Below are 17145 nucleotides of genomic sequence, written 5' to 3'. Positions count from 1 at the left end.
CTTATTGAGTCATAGAGTGATACAGCATGGAAACAGGCCCCTCTGCCCAACTTGCCTACACTGGCCAACTTGTCCCAGCTACACTAGTCCCAACTGACTGCGATTGGCCCATATCCTTCCAAACCTGTCCTATCCATGTACCTGTCTAACTGTTTCTTAAACATTGGAATAGTCCCTGCCTCAACGACCTCCTCTGGCAGTTTGTTCCATACACCCACCACCCTTTGTGTGAAAAAATTACCCCTCAGATTTCTATAAAATCTATAAAATTCCTGTAAAGCTTTAATGACTTTGTTCAATCTAATGGAAGCTAAGTTTGTTTCAGATAATTTACCTCTTCGTTACTTTTTTGCATATCTTTCATTCATTGTTCCTTATCTCTCCACATCACCGTCAATATCTCTCATTTCTCTCGACCCAAAACATCACCCATTCCTTCTCTCCAGAGATGCTGCCTGTCCCGCTGAGTTACTCCAGCTTTTTGTGTCTATCTTTTGTTATCTATATGGATTTCAGCAAGGCCTTTGATTATGTTTTGTGTGGTTTGCTGCGCTGGAAGGTTAGTTTGCAAGAGATCCAGGCAAAGCTAGCTAAATAGATATAGAATTGGCTTCATGATAGGAAGCAGAGGTGGACAATTGTTTTTCAGACTGGGGGCCTGTGACTCGTGGTATGACTCAACGATTAGTGCTGAGTCCATTACTGTTTGTCATCTGCATCAAACAATTTGGACGAGAATGTGGGATGTGTAATATTTTAGATCCACATCCACTCAGAAAGACCTAAGCCATGCATATTAGTTTCCCCAGAGGCCTGCTAGTTTCATTGTGCCTAATCTCACTGTATCCATGTGAATGTTGAATTTCTCAACAGATATGAACTGGAATTGCATATGTCCTTATAACCTAGAAGAAAGCCATTCAGCCCATCAAGTCTATGCCAGCTCTCACAGCAATCTTATCAATGCTGTAGGAGCCATTTTGCAGTTATTAGTTATTTTTGCTTATTAATATCACTACCTTGTATTCTGCTGTAGTTTGGACACTATAGAGTTAATGCAATTCTTACGTAGGGGCTGGGCAGAGCCAGAGTACGGGCAGTTGGGTACGTGCGGGCAGAGTGGGTGAGCTGGGAGGTGCTGACAGAGGGTCAGCTAGAAGCTCCGCCAAAAGATTTATCAGCCATGATGTAATCGCCTGTAAGTTTTATTAACTAGAAGATTAATACAAACTGTGTCGAAGTTATATCTGGCAATTCGTAACCATCGCATAGACTGTGGTAAGATATGGAATTTTATCTAGCAATTAATAATCAGTCGATGACAAGAGATATGCCAATATGTTTATTGCACCTTCAAATAAAGAAGACTATATGGCGAGTCCGGAAACTTGTTGGTTGTAGAAGAAGTTTATTGCAGCCGCAATATTCGAATACAGAGTTAAACAACAAGGTAAAGGACAACCATCAAAAACTTACTGTCTTCTTCGAAGACTTCGCCGAACTACTTATTTCGGGCGCCAAACGCGCACATGACATCGCTGGCCAATCAGCGATGTCGCTCCCTGGACCAATCCCCATGGTCGCGTTCACACGTGACCTCGCTGGCCAATCCGAGGGTTCGACGACCTGGACCATTCTCTATGGTCGCTACATGACCCCCCCCCCAGAACCCGAGGTGCGGAACCTAGCAGGGAGCCGGATTTCGCGACCATAACGAGTACGGAGAGGGACAGCCTGAACCACAGGAGCCGGGGGTTCCGGACTTGGCGGAACAGCCGGAACGGGAGGTCCTGGAGGAACTACCGGAACGGGGGGTCCTGGAGGAACTGCCGGAACGGGGGGTCCTGGAGCAACTGTCGGAACGGGGGGTCCTGGACTGAGCGGAACTAACGGAGGTCGGCCTCCCCTAGGGGTTTGACCGACCAGGACTGGTTGATCCGGATCCAAATGTGCAGGTTTGAGCCGGGACACCGAGACGAGCTCACTCTTGCCGCACATGTCTAAGGTGAAGGTAGCCGTTCCCTTACGCAAAACCCGGAACGGCCCTTGATAGACCCTCTGCAACGGGGCGCGATGGGAATCTTTTTGCAGAAAAACAAACTCACAGTCCTTCAGGGAAGGCGGTTCATGTACCATGGGACACCCATGACGTGAAGTCGGAACTGGAGCCAGGGAGCCCACCCGTTCCCGGAGAGATGCTAACACTGATGGGACTGTAGGCAGCTGGTTTGAAGGGTCCGGAAACAGATCTCCGGGTACTCGAAGTGTCGAGCCATATACTAGCTCTGCGGACGATGCACCGAGATCTAGCTTAGGAGCAGTCCGGATGCCCAAAAGAACCCAAGGGAGCTGGTCTACCCAGTCCGGGCCTTCAAGCCTTGCACTGAGGGACGCCTTAAGTTGGCGGTGGAACCTTTCTACGAGTCCATTTGCCTGGGGGTGATATGCAGTCGTGGGTTGTAACTTGGACCCGTACAGTTCTGCGAGCGCGGCCCAGAGGGACGAAGTGAATTGTGGGCCTCTGTCAGTGGTAATAACTGCCGGGACCCCGAAACGAGCTACCCAATGAAGGGCCAAAGTCCTAGCACAAGACGCTGACGAAATATCAGACAATGGGAAAGCCTCTGGCCACCGGGTGAACCGATCCACCACCGTGAGGAGGTGGGTGTAGCCCCGGGAGGAAGGCAAAGGACCGTCCAAATCCACGTGGATGTGGAAAAAACGAACAGCCGGGACCTCGAAATCCTGTACGGGGGGCTGGACATGGCGCTGGACTTTAGCGGTCTGACAGGGAACGCAGGCACGCGCCCAACCCGCTACCTGTTTCCGTAGGCCATGCCAGACAAACCGAGCTGCTACCAAAGCAGAGGTGGAGCGGATGGACGGGTGCGCCAGCCCATGAATGGCATCGAAAACCCGGCGCTGAAGGGAGGGCGGTACTTCCGGCCTGGGACGGGGAAGAGAAACATCGCACCAGACTTTTGTGCCTTCTGACCCACAAGCTACCTGGGCCAACTTCAATCCCGAAGTGGTGGACTGGTATGCCGAAGCGGTATCCGCTAGAAGCTGTGCCTCCGCAAGCTCTTGGGGATCCACTTCGCAGTCCACCGCCGAAATAGGGGGAAAAGCAGGTCTAGACAGGGCGTCAGCAACGGCATTAAGCTTACCCGCGACATGACGGACATCGGTGGTGAATTCGGAGATAGCAGTCAGGTGCCGCTGCTGGCGGGCCGACCATGGGTCAGACAATTTGACAAAAGCAAATGTTAATGGTTTATGGTCCGTAAAGGCCACAAATGGGCGGCCCTCAAGGAAGTACCTGAAATGACGAACAGCTAAATAGAGGGCCAAAAGCTCTCGGTCAAATGCGCTATACTTCAGCTCAGCCGAATTTAGTTGCCGGCTGAAAAACGCCAAAGGCTGCCAACGGCCACCGACCTGCTGCTCCAGAACCCCGCCCACCGCCACGTCAGAGGCGTCAACCGTCAGGGCCGTGGGGGCGGAGGGGCTCGGGTGGACCAACATGGTGGCGTCTGCCAAAGCTGCCTTAGCTGCTGTAAAAGCCGACTCTGCGGTCGGGGACCATATCAACTCTACCGGATTACCTGCAAGGCATTGGAAGAGTGGGCGCATGACTCGCGCAGCTGCCGGGACGAACCTATGGTAGAAATTAACCATGCCTACGAACTCCTGTAGCCCTTTTACTGTGGTGGGCCTAGGAAATGCCCGGATAGCCTCCACCTTTTCGGGCAAAGGGGAGGTGCCGGCAGGGGTAATTCTGTGCCCTAGAAAATCAAGAGCAGGAAGGCCGAATTGACATTTGGAGGGTTGGATTATGAGCCCGTGGTCTTGGAGCCGCTGGAAAACGGTCCGCAAGTGGGCCTGGTGTTCCTGTACTGAGGTGCTGGCAACCAGGATGTCGTCTAAATAAATAAACAAAAAGGGTAAATCCCGGCCCACGCGGTCCATCAGTCGTTGGAAAGCCTGTGCCGCGTTCTTTAAACCGAAAGGCATACGCAACCATTCAAAACAACCCGAACGGAGTAATCGTTGCGGTTTTCTGTATGTCCTCCGGTCGCACCGGGATCTGGTGGTATCCTCGCACCAAATCGATTTTGGAGAACACCACCGCTCCTTCCAGCCCAGATGAAAAGTCCTGTAGGTGCGGTATGGGGTAGCGATCAGCCGTGGTGACAGCATTGAGACGCCGATAATCGCCACATGGTCTCCACCCCCCAGATGCCTTGGAGACCATATGTAATGGCGAGGCCCACGGGCTGTCAGACTGACGAACAATTCCCATTTCCTCCATCTTCCTGAACTCTGCCCGTGCCACCACCAGTTTGTCTGGCGGTAGCCTCCTGGCCCGAGCGAAAACAGGAGGGCCTTCGGTGCGGATGTGATGGACCACGCCATGCTTGGCCGAAGACGTGTCGAAACGTTGAATGAGCAGCTCTGGAAACTCCGCCAGAATCTCAGCATACGAGTCGGGGGCCGCGACGACGGCCTGGACAGTAGGGCTGGGCGAGGAGGCGATTGTCGGAGCGACGTGCTCATCTTCGGCGGAGGGTCGGAGGTCGTTACCGCGGACATCAGGGACCAGTGAAAAAGCCCAGAGAAAATCTGCTCCCAAGATCGCTTGTTTGACGTCGGCTATGATGAATGGCCATTCGTACGTGCGGAGGCCTAACACAAGGGACATCTTCCGTATACCGAAAGTGCGAATTGGGCTGCCATTAACCGCGATGAGGGTGGGACCTGTCTTACCCGATCTGGTTTCGAGGTCGGTCGGCGGCACTATACCGACGATGGCTCCCGTGTCCACCAAAAATTTTGTGTCCGTGAATCGATCATGGACATAGAGGCGCCGGTTCTGGCCAATCGTAACTGCCCCTATGTACGATCGGCCGAGGCATTTCCCGCGAAGGTACAAGGTGAGCGGCAGTTGCGGGATTCGCTACCCCATCGTAGGTGATAATAGCACCAGCCGCGCTTGTGCGGATCTTTTTGGCGGGCTTTCGGAGAATTGGCGGGAGACGTGGCGCCATCTTGCCGTCGCTGTGGCGTGGTCCTTTGCCTTGTTTTTAGCCGCTATGAGCGCGTCCGCTTTCGCTGCATATGCTTCGGGGTCCTTAAAAGAACAATCCGTGAGCAGCAGTCGGACATCCTCAGGAAGCTTCTCGCGGAATGCCTGTTCGGACATAGGGCAATCCGTATGCTCACCGGCTAGCATCATCATTTCGGACATGAGGACGGAAGGCAGTCGGTCTCCAAAATCCGGTAGGTGCAGAAGTCTTGCCGCACCACCATGCTTATTAAACCCGAAGATTCGCAGTAATACTTTCTTCAGGGCCTCGTACTTGCTTTCCGCAGGTGGATTAACGATGAACCGCATCACGCGCGTGGTCGTCTCCGATGATAGAGCGCTGACGAGGTAGTAATACCTCGTGGAGTCGTCCGATATCTTCTTTATATGAAATTGAGCTTCGGTGTGTATAAACCAAGATTGCGGTGCGTGCGTCCAAAACCACGGAAGGTGAACGCTTACCGCGCTTGACTCCGGTGTGCCCGGCGCGGCCATCGCCGACGAGGCGTCGGGTCCCTGCATAGTCGGTGATCGTCCAGATCACGTCGGGGTCACCAATATGGCGAGTCCGGAAACTTGTTGGTTGTAGAAGAAGTTTATTGCAGCCGCAATATTCGAATACAGAGTTAAACAACAAGGTAAAGGACAACCATCAAAAACTTACTGTCTTCTTCGAAGACTTCGCCGAACTACTTATTTCGGGCGCCAAACGCGCACATGACATCGCTGGCCAATCAGCGATGTCGCTCCCTGGACCAATCCCCATGGTCGCGTTCACATGTGACCTCGCTGGCCAATCCGAGGGTTCGACGACCTGGACCATTCTCTATGGTCGCTACAACTAACTATTAAACGTCTGGGAGGATCTCTGTTATTAGTTGTTCGAGTTATTACGCTTATCGCTGACCCGGTCTATGCAAGTGGCAGCTTGGGAGCTAATTGAGACAGACGAGAAGCTGGCCGCTACAAATGCAATTCCCCACCAATTTCCCTGTAAACTATTTTCTCTCCCATTCGCAGCAAATCCCACCCAGGGATTACTTACAACAGCCAATGAACCTACCTAACTGCACGTCCTTGGGATGTGTGTGGAAACTGGAACACCTAGTCAAATACCTGTATCCACAGCAAGAATGTCAGAGTGAGGCCTAATGCAAATTAGAGGAACAGCACCTCATATTTTGTTCGGGCTGCTTACAACCCAGCGGTATGAATATTGATTTCTCTAACTTCAAGTAACCCTTGCTTTCCCTCTCTCTCCGCCCCTCTCCCACCCTAGTTCTCCGACTAGTTTCACTGTCCCTCTGATTAATTTTACTGATTGTATGCCTCCTTTTCACCTTCCCCTCAGCTAACAATGAACCATTCGACATTTCCTGATTGTCGTCTGCTTTGATATGTTGTTTTCACACCCTACCCTTCCATAGCTCTAGACTCCGTCTCCCCTGACTCTCAGTCTGAAGAAGGGTCTCGACCCGACACATCACCCATTCCTTCTCTCCAGAGATGCTGCCTGTCCCCCTGAGATACTGCAGGATTTTGTGTCTATCGTCGGTAAACCAGCATTTGCAGTTACTTCCCACACGGAAGAATGTGCATACTCCATACTGACAGCAGTCCCTAGACAAGATTGGACTAGGGTCATGTGAGCTGTGAGGCAGAAGCCCTCCCCATTGCCCATTGCTTCTGAGGCAAAGACCTACTACTGCACCATTTGGTTAGCAAACTGATTTGGTTCATTGACAAAGGACCCAGCGATTGGTGATTTCACTGAATACATGAAGGCATGGTGCTTATTCAATGAAGAAATACTCATTTTCAAGCACATCTTAAACTACCCAGGATAGACACAATTTATCTGGGGGTAATTCAGTGGATCAGGCAGCATCTCTGGTGAAAAGGAATAGGTGACGTTTCGGGTCGGGACCCTTCGTCAGGCTGAGAGTCAGGGAGGGGGAAACTAGAGGTGCGGGAAGGTGCAGAACAAAGCAGAGCCTGCATCGATAACTCGGGGAAGGTCAATTGTTGGCTGGGGACGAGCTGATAATGAAGGAATACAAACGGTGAAATTAGCAAGAGTCTACCTGCCATCCGCACGTAAAGAAAGTAACTGACTAACCTGGATGTGTTTAAGGAACATCGTATGTAGAAACTTCATTTCACCAGGCAGCTTTGAAGGGTGTATACAGTAGTGTCATATGTTGCAAGTTGCCCTGCAGTCCTACTGTAGGAATTTCATGGCGTTGCCTCTGGCTACTGTCATTGATTCTGTTCCGTACTTTTTCGCTTTAGGTTCATTCCATGCCGTCAAGGTGGCTCACTGTTAAAATGCAGGCTTCATGGCAGTACCCTATAGACTATTTTCCGCTGAGTGAGTGGCATTGAAGAGCATTTCATTTTATGGCAAAGTTACGGTTAGCGAACAAAAGGTTGCTTCTCCTCTATTTTCCGTTCCTTAACGTTCTCTGCTCCGGATCTCTCGGGCTGACTCTTCAAAGGAAGCATGAAGATGAAAGTGGACAGGTCCCCCTCATGTTGTGCTGTCTTCTCCTGCGGAGAGTGGAAAGAGGTGAGAATCTGAAATAAGGGCAGCTTAGATCTCCATGTAACATCAATACTGCCTGTGGTTGCGATGTGCAGCTTTTATGATGTGTCTGAAGGAAGAACTGTTGAGATTGTGTGGAAAGCAATGGTAAGCTGGGAAAGGATTGGTGGTACATTGTATGCTATTGAAACTGTATGATCATGGAAAGTATTTAAACTGTGTAGAGCTCCGTAAAGCTATGAAGAGCAAAAGGACAAATCATGCAGACTTAAAGCACGGCATTTAAGTAGATCAGAGTGGACACTATATATAGTTTGGCCATTTTTTTGTGTCACAGTGGGTTCCTCTAGGATGGTCTGATTCCTTCCCACATCCCAATGATGTGCAAGTTGGTATATATATGATCAACTTCACCACCAATTTTCATCCTGCACTCAAATTCACTTGGATCAACTGCGACACCTCGCTCCCTTTTCTTGATCTCACAGTCTCCATCACAGGAAATAGACTATTGACTGACGTCTATTACAAACCCACTGACTCCCATTACTATCTTGACTACACTTCTCCCCACCCTGCTTCCTGCAAAGACTCTATCCCCCACTGCCAATTCCTCCGTCTGCGCCGCATTTGCGCCCAAGATGAGGTGTTCCACACTGGGACATCCGAGATGTCCTCATTCTTTAGGGAACAGGGGTTCCCCTCTCCCATCATAGACGCGGCCCTCACTCGTGTCTCCTCGGTACCCGGCAGCTCCGCCCTTGCTCCCCCTCCCCCTAATCGCAACAGAGACAGAGTCCCCTTAGTCACACTAACATGGCCTAATTACACTACCATGTCCTCCATTTCCATGAACATCCCTCAGCCATGAAGGTTTCTCTCTTTCACCCTATCTCCAGGCATTAGCTTCTCTCTTTCTCTCCCACTGAGCCCTGTAATGCCCAGCCTTTCACATCAACTTCAATCATTGAGTTGCACTCCTCCTAATTGCAAGGGTTGTGCTCTGGATTGTGCTCTGCGCCTGCTTGTTCTCCCGAACCCACTGGTCCAGGTGTTAACGGGGTCACTCACTGTGCGGAAAATGGGAACAAAAACATGACTGAGGGGTTGGGGGTTAAATTCTACGGAACACTCATATCCCTTTCCCATCCCCGTCAACCAATGTGTTCCCCTCACTATAATTATTGGCTCTTGCGAGTTTGAGACAAGGCCCTAATATGAAAATATTATGTTGATAGTCTTTAATAGTGCAGCCATACTGGAGGAGGAGCGTGGGGAAGGAGGGAAAGAGAGAGCGGGAGAGAGGAGAAGGAGAGAGGGAGAGAGAGAGAGAAAGAGAAAGGGAGAGAAGGAAAGATGGAGAGAGGGAGTGGGAGAGAGAGGGGAAGAGAAAGAGAGGGGAAGAGAGAGGGGGGGGGAGAGAGAGGGGGAGAGAACAAGAGAGAGAGGGGTTAATTCTGTACTATAGATCATAAAACAGGGGAGTATATGAAAAACATACAGTCTCACCACCACTGGCATAGTACTGGATCTGTGCGTACCTGTGCTAAAATGAAATGAGTGCTCTTGATAAATTGAGGTCAGCTCATTAATATAATTTCCTTGCACTTCATGTGTGACATTAATAATGCCAAAGGGAGCCACAGAGTTGGAACTTTGAGTGCTAGCAGTCAACAAAGCAATGGATCTCGTCTCAGCACTGTTGCCAAATGATCTTCTGGTGTTCGCAAGGTGGGGGGGGCAGGAGGGAACACGAATCATGAGATACAACAGATAGGACTGAAAGGTAGGGCTCTGATCAAGGGTGCCCAGAGATTTATTTTATAAAGCACCTGCCTTTCAATCCAACATTGTTTGGATGAAGCACTCCTTTAGGCACTCTAATCACCTCATTTAAATTACTGTAGTGCTCTCTGCTTGTTTTTTCACCCCAAAGAGGGTGATTAATTATTCTTTCACACAATCCACAATAATTTGAAGAGGTCTAATCAGTGAATCAGTATCGCCCTAGTTGCCTGCAAATACTCAAGTTTACACATTAAATCACTGCAGTGCTTTATTTAAACGTTAAATAAATTGAATGCATGGCCATTTGGCAAATGACAAGTAATTCTATAGCTTTGTGTTCTGATTCATTGTTCAGTGAGATGTTAGCTGCAAAATGAAAATGGAATAATCAGACGATAAAATTCCAGCGAATATGCCAAAAATGCATGAAATTTAACTAATTTATCAGTTTCAATACATTAATTGCATTGCCACATGGAGAAGTTTGGCCTGTTTACTGGACGTAATTATGTTTGTCTATGATTAATGTGAATTCCGCTTGGATTTGTCATTGTGATTAAGTTTCCAGGTATTGGATTTCCGAGAAGAGCCATTATGGTAGAATTGATCATTAGACAGAACTGGACTTTATCTTGCACTCTGGACTTTATAAGCTCAAAAGTTCACACGTTCTAAGAGCATGACTGATCTATCTTTCCCTCTCAACCCCATTCTCTTGCCTTCTCCCCATGACCCCTGACATCCTTATGAGTCAACTTAAGCCCCTGTCCCACTTAGGCGATTTTTTAGGCGACTACAGGTGACTAGGCTGTTGCCAAACGGTCACCGGGGTGTCGCCTGTATGGTCCTGAATTGTCTTCAACGAGTCGTTGCGTTTTTCTGGTCGCCGCTGGATATTGAAATGTTTTTTTAAAATCGGCAACTGTTGGTTTGACGCCAATGATCGTAGCTTGACGTCTCCTGACGTAGGTGCTGTCATAGGTTGTCGCCAGGTGACGTAGGTGGTTGCCGGTGCTGACTTTGGTGAATTCCATTGGCGACTACCCATGTCAACCGACGTCACCCAGCGACAGGTACCGGCGTCAAAACCGGAGGCGAAAATGACGTGACTTGACTTCAGCTGTTGCCGACAGGGTCGTAGCTTGTTGGAGTTTGTCGCGGGTAAACATAGGTTGACTTCAGTCGTCGTAGGTTGTCGCGTGTGTGGTCGTAGGTTGTCGTAGGCGCGGTCGCAGGTGGACGTCCTAGGTCGCGACGATTGGGTCGCCGGTTGTCGGTAGCTTGCTGTAGCTTGACGTCGACTAGGTGGTAGTTTGTTGTAGCTTGTCATAGACATTGTCGTAGGGGGGGTCCAGTCACCGTTTTTTTGGCGACCTGCTACGACTATGACAGTCGCCTAAAATATCGCCTAAGTGGGACAGGGCCTTTACTCATGTCTTTACCTTGTACTAAACATTATTCCTTTTATTCTGTATCTGTACACTGTGGATGGCTTGATTGTAATCATACATAGTCTTTCTACTGACTGGATACCACACAACAAAAAAGTTTTTGACTGTACCTCGGCACACATGATAATAAACTGAACTAAACTAGAACTGGATTGTGATTGCCTCCAGCATCTTTCTCCATGGTTTCCATGATACAGAGCACAAGAAATGCCGATAGACCTCCATGCCATGTGTTGATCATGACCTGAAGGCAATTTTAAATTTCAACCATTGTTTCATGAACAAAACTGAATGCATAAGAGTTTAATGTGTTTTGTCCCTGTTGTGTTGACTCTGTGGAGAAGGCAAAGCTTGAGATGTGCTTCCTTTAGATTGTGCATCTGCAGAATATACATAATATACAATGCCTACCTGCATTATTCAAATACACTGGCACAGAGAGAGCTTCACTATAGAAAGACACAAAAAGCTGGAGTAACTCAGCAGGACAGGCAGCATCTCTAGATAGAAGGAAAGGGTGATGTTTCGGGTCGAGACCCTTTTTCAGACTGGTTAGGGATAAGGGAAATGAGAGATATTGACGGTGATGTGGAGAGATAAAGAACAATGAATGAAAGATATGCAAAAAAGCTTCACTATACTCCATATCCACCACGCAAAGACCCAGTGGCATGTCTGGTGGTGAAAAAGACTAGTTTATTGACATCAGGCAATAGAGGTGTGTGTATTTTAAAGATGCAAGAAAATAGGGTAAATATTCATCTTGGACTATTGCCCTAAACGGCTGTAATAAAAGAGGTTTTTTTTAAGATACGCCGTGTCTGTTGGAACAAATTGTCTAGTGTTTAGCATTACCAATAACTAACTTATGAAAAACCGAGATAAACTTGCGTCCTAAAATGTCCAATTGTATTCATTCTTGATTTCTATTATTCTCCAGTATCTCAAAGCGGATGTGGTTTTCATTTTTTAGAGACAATGACAATGAATCTATAACCCTAAGAAATAGGGGGAGACCAGCTATGTTACACTCCACTTTCTTCACTGCATTAGATGCCTTCATGAATCAATTTCATGACACCCATTGCGGGAAGTCACAAAAAGACTTTGTCAATAAACCTGCAGACAAAGAGAAACCTGAAGACAGGTAGTTGCCTTGGAATGCACCCAATGCTATAGAAAGACTCTGGTTCTGGTTCTGGTTGATTACTGCGCAAACACCTCATAAGTGGTATCTCGCGCAGTAATTAGATGGACAGCACAAATTAAACTGCATTAGACACAAAGATAGACACAAAATTCTGGGGTAAATCAGCGGGACAGGCAGCATTTCTGGATAGAAGGAAAGGCTGACGTTTCGCTTCTTCAGACTGAAGAAGGGTCTCGACCTAAAATGTCACCCATTCCTTCTCTCCAGAGACGCTGCCTGTCCCGCTGAGTTACTCCAGCATTTTGTGTCTATCATCGGTTTAAACCAGCATCTGCAGTTCCTTTCTACACATAAACTGATATCCGATAGGTTAAATCTTGATCCTGAAAGCCTTGGATAACTCTGTACTGAAATCCTACCTTTCACTTGTCAAAACTTCACTGTGGGAACGTTGTATTCACATTCTTGTCTATATTCACTTGGTCTTTAGTATCTGTTCAAAGGAAACAGTTTCAGAGCAGAGCAGCTTCAGATAGTTCAGTTCTCCATTGATTTGCCGTCAAAGTTTCATCTATAAATGAAAGAGGGAAAAGCCCTTGGAATAAACTGCCTACAGATTTTGACAGAGCCACTTGGTTTGGAATGGTTAATGTTATCAGCTGTTAGTGCTGATCAACCTACATGAAAAACAAAACTTAAAGGGTTTTCGATTTGTTTTATTATTGATTTACAGGATGAGGGCATTACTGATGGGATCAGCATTTTTACCCAATCTCTAACACTCTAACATCTGGTAAAGAGAATTCCCAATCTTTGGAATGCTTAAACTGCTGTAGGAATTCCTAGATTTCTGCCAAGTAGGGAGTTCCTGGATTTTGAACTGGTGATAATGAGGGAATAGAAACATAGAAACTCGGTGCAGGAGTAGGCCATTCGGCCCTTCGAGTCAGCACCGCCATTCAATACGATCATGGCTGATCATCCAGAATCAGCACCCCGCTCCTGCTTTCTCCCCATATCCTTTGATTCTGTTAGGCCGAAGAGCTATATCCAACTCTCTCTTGAATACATCCAGTGAATTGGCCTCCACTGCCTTCTGTGGCAGAGAATTTCACAAATTCACAACTCTGAGTGAAAAAGTTTTTCCTCATCTCAGTCCTAGATGGCATACCCCTTATTCTTAAACTGTGACCGGTGGTTCTGGACTCCCCCAACATCGGGAACATTTTTCCTGCATCTAGCCTGTCCAATCCCTTAATATTTTTTTTGTTTCGACAAGATCCCCTCTCATCCTTCTAAATTCCAGTGAATATAAGCCCAGTTGATCCATTCTTTATGGCACTCTTTTTCCAAGTGAGGGTGCTGTGTGATTTAGAGCGTAGGTTAAAGATGTTGGTGTTTTTGATGCAACCGTCTACTTTTGCCCTTGTTGCTCTTCAATTGCGGTGGATGTGAGGACATTGGAAATACGAGGATTCAGGAGGTGTGGAGAGAGAACATACAAATTCAATGCAGACAGCACCCATGGTCAGGATTGAACCCAGGTCTCTGGCACTGTAAAGCAGCAAATCTACCTCTGCCACCCTGCACTGTGCGGTGTTGAAATGGATTTTAATTTAGCCCGTGTTATAGTGGAAAAAGCCAGGAAACATCCGTGGAGCGAGTGATGGTATAATGAACAGCTGGTGGCATTCATTCACTGCTGACTGCAAGGTCTGGCCAATAGCAAACGCTCATTAAGCAAAGGTTCACATTCAGCAGGGATACGGCCAATTAGAACTGGAGAGCCATACTTGCAAAGTGACAAATTTACTTCATTCCCTCTGAGATATGTGTGATCCCTTTTCTAATATATTGAAAACAATTGCAATCAACGGTTGTAAACTATTTACAACAAATTCTATGCTTCGTGCAGGCAGGAACTGCAGATGGTGGTTTACACCGAAGATAGACACAAAATGCTGGAGTAACTCAGTGGGTCAGGCTGCATCTCTGGACAAAAAGAACAGGTGATGTTTCGAGTTGAGACCCTTCTTCAGCCTAAAAGGTCTGAAGGAGGGTCTCAACCCAAAATGTCACTTACACCTTTTCTCCAGGGATGCTGCCTGGCCCACTGACTTACGCCAGCCTTTTGTGTCTAAATTCTACGTTTTCTTTTGCCTTCCCCAATCCTTTTGTGCAACCTACCAGTTTGTAATTAATATTTTATTCTTCCTATACAGCGTTTGGATGTTTCTGAAAAATGGATCACAAACTGCTGATGATGAGGTGACTTCTTGAACCACTGAGGTCTGTGTTGTGAAGGTATTCCTTTGGGGAATTTTACAATGTTGGAACAGCAATACATGTCCAAGATAGGATGATGTCCATCTTGGTAGAGACGTTTTCCAAGTCAGTGTTCCCGAGTGCCTATTTTTCTCTTCGTAGGTGAAAGTGGTTGTGGATTTGTGTATGTTATGAAGGAAGCTTTATTTAGTTGCGGTACATTTTTGGTGTACATTTTGCTGATACTTCCCACTGTTGATGTGGTGAAAGAATTAATGTTTAGAGCAACTGAAGGGCTGCCAAAGAAGTGAATTGCTTCATTGTGAACGGTTCAGAGCTTCTTGAGTTGCCAAGCACGAATTTATCAGCTCATTGAGAACCTTTTTTGTCACATATATAATAAGCTTAAGGAGATACGAGATGAGTTACTTGAAAGAGAATATGCCATCTCTGACAGCTCCTGATGCTATGTCATTATGTGGCTTTTCTGGGCATTTCTTTGCTTAATGCTGCTCCGCGGGGTGCAGATGGTGGGGGATTTGATGATCTAATTACTTCTCATTCAATGTAATCCATTTATTGGACATTTCACTACATTATTTGGTATGACGTGTGCTGGCATAATCCTCCTTTCTATCATGGTTATCTGATGCATGTACAAATCTTCACACCCTATTCAACGCTGGTGCAGAAGACAACCGAGAGAGCAAGGCAATGACGCAGCCTAGGAGAAGCCTCCGACATGATGTGGCAAGAATGTTACCTCCATCACATGCCTGACTGTTGTGTAGCTCTTGCTGTACACATGTCCAGAGAGCCTCACTGTCTGCAGTGTTTAGTTTTTAGTTTAGTTTAGTTTAGAGATAAGGCGTGGAAACAAACCCTTCGGTCCATCGAGTCCGCACCGCCCAGCGATCTCTGCACATTAACACCATCCTACACACACTAGGGACCATTTTATATTTATACCAAGCCAATTAACCTACAATCCTGTATGTCTTTGGAGTGTGAGAGGAAACCGAAGATCTCATAGAACACCCACGCAGTCACAGGGAGAATGTACAAATTCTGTACTGCCAGCCCCCATAGTCGGGATTGAACCCGGGTCTCTGGGGCTGTAAGCGCTGTAAGGCAGCAACTCTATCGCTGCAGCTCTATCCCAGAGCTGAGAATAGAATTGAACCCTGATCTCTGTAAAATCATTGGCGAATATCTACACTTCTGTCCTTTGGATGGAAAAAATGGGATGCAGGTTCTGGATTTACAAAAATCTAAAGCAAGATAAAGTTGCAGATGCTGACCACCTGGTGAAGGCTCACTGATCTGAAGCATTCACTTTCTTTCTCTCTCCGCAGATGCAACCTGACCTGTAGAGTATTACCATCATTTTCTTCCTGTGTGTTGAGGATGACAAGGTACTAGTGATTCAATTTTACATCTTTTAAGACTGTTGCAACCTACCATTTCTACATTAACCAGAGCAATAACATGATCTGCAATTTTGTAAACTCTAGGACAAGACCACTTCATCTCCAACTAGATGTACAATAAAGCTTGGCAAGAACTCTAGGGCCTGCATTTGTTTGGAGCTATCGACAAATAGACAATAGACAATAGACAATAGACGATAGGTGCAGGAGTAGGCCATTCGGCCCTTCGAGCCAGCACCGCCATTCAATGTGATCATGGCTGATCATTCTCAATCAGTACCCCGTTACTGCTTTCTCCCCATACCCCCTGACTCCGCTATCCTTAAGAGCTCTATCTAGCTCTCTGTTGAATGTATTCAGAGAATTGGCCTCCACTGCCCTCTGAGGCAGAGAATTCCACAGATTCACAACTCTCTGACTAAAAACGTTTTTCCTCATCTCTGTTCTAAATGGCCTACCCCTCATTCTTAAACTGTGGCCCCTGGTTCTGGACTCCCCCAACATTGGGAACATGTTTCCTGCCTCTAACATGTCCAACCCCTTAATAATCTTATACGTTTTGATAAGATCCCCTCTCATCCTTCTAAATTCCAGTGTATACAAACCTAGTCGCTCCAGTCTTTCAACATATGACAGTCCCGCCATTCCGGGAATTAACCTAGTAAACCTACGCTGCACGCCCTCAATAGCAAGAATATCCTTCCTCAAATTTGGAGACCAAAACTGCACACAGTACTCCAGGTGCGGTCTCACTAGGGCCCTGTACAACTGCAGAAGGACCTCTTTGCTCCTATACTCAACTCCTCTTGTTATGAAGGCCAACATTCCATTGGCTTTCTTCACTGCCTGCTGTACCTGCATGCTTCCTTTCAGTGACTGATGCACTAAGACACCCAGATCACTTTGTACGTCCCCTTTTCCTAACTTGACACCATTCAAATAATAATCTACCTTCCTATTCTTACCACCAAAGTGGATAACCTCACACTTATCCACATTAAACTGCATCTGCCATGCATCCGCCCACTCACACAACCTGTCCAAGTCACCCTGCAACCTCATAGCATCTTCCTCACAGCTCACACTGCCACCTAGCTTTGTATCATCGGCAAATTTGCTAATGGTACTTTTAATCCCTTCATCCAAGTCATTGATATATATTGTAAATAGCTGCGGTCTCAACACCGAGCCCAACACCGAACCCAATATTGGAGGCATTGCAGGCTCTTTTTATTCTGTGTATCTCCCTTGCATTTTTGCATCTGCACCAGAGTAGAATAAGGTGGAATGATATGTGTACAGCTAACTGTAATTGTAACTGTATCAGGTAACCATATTATAGTTATAAGGAGAGATTGGACAAGCTGGATTTATTCTCATTGGAACATAGGTGGCTGAGGGGCCTTATGGAGGATTAGAAAATTATGAGG

At 47.1% G+C, this 17145-nt stretch overlaps 1 protein-coding gene across 4 annotated transcripts in view; it reads right to left on the bottom strand.

Moving 5' to 3' along the window:
• The window catches only part of htr1fa (5-hydroxytryptamine (serotonin) receptor 1Fa), a 127501-nt gene that overhangs the window by 13142 nt on the left and 97214 nt on the right, over positions 1-17145 (bottom strand). For all 4 annotated transcript variants that reach the window (XM_078409600.1, XM_078409601.1, XM_078409598.1 and 1 more), the window contains exon 2: positions 7206-7636. The gene's annotated coding sequence lies outside the window, so the exon portion shown is untranslated. The remainder of the gene's footprint in view (positions 1-7205; positions 7637-17145) is intronic.

The sequence above is a fragment of the Rhinoraja longicauda genome, chromosome 12, assembly GCF_053455715.1.
Source record: "Rhinoraja longicauda isolate Sanriku21f chromosome 12, sRhiLon1.1, whole genome shotgun sequence".
NCBI lineage: Eukaryota > Metazoa > Chordata > Chondrichthyes > Rajiformes > Arhynchobatidae > Rhinoraja > Rhinoraja longicauda.
This window is presented reverse-complemented; position numbering and strand designations above follow the sequence as displayed.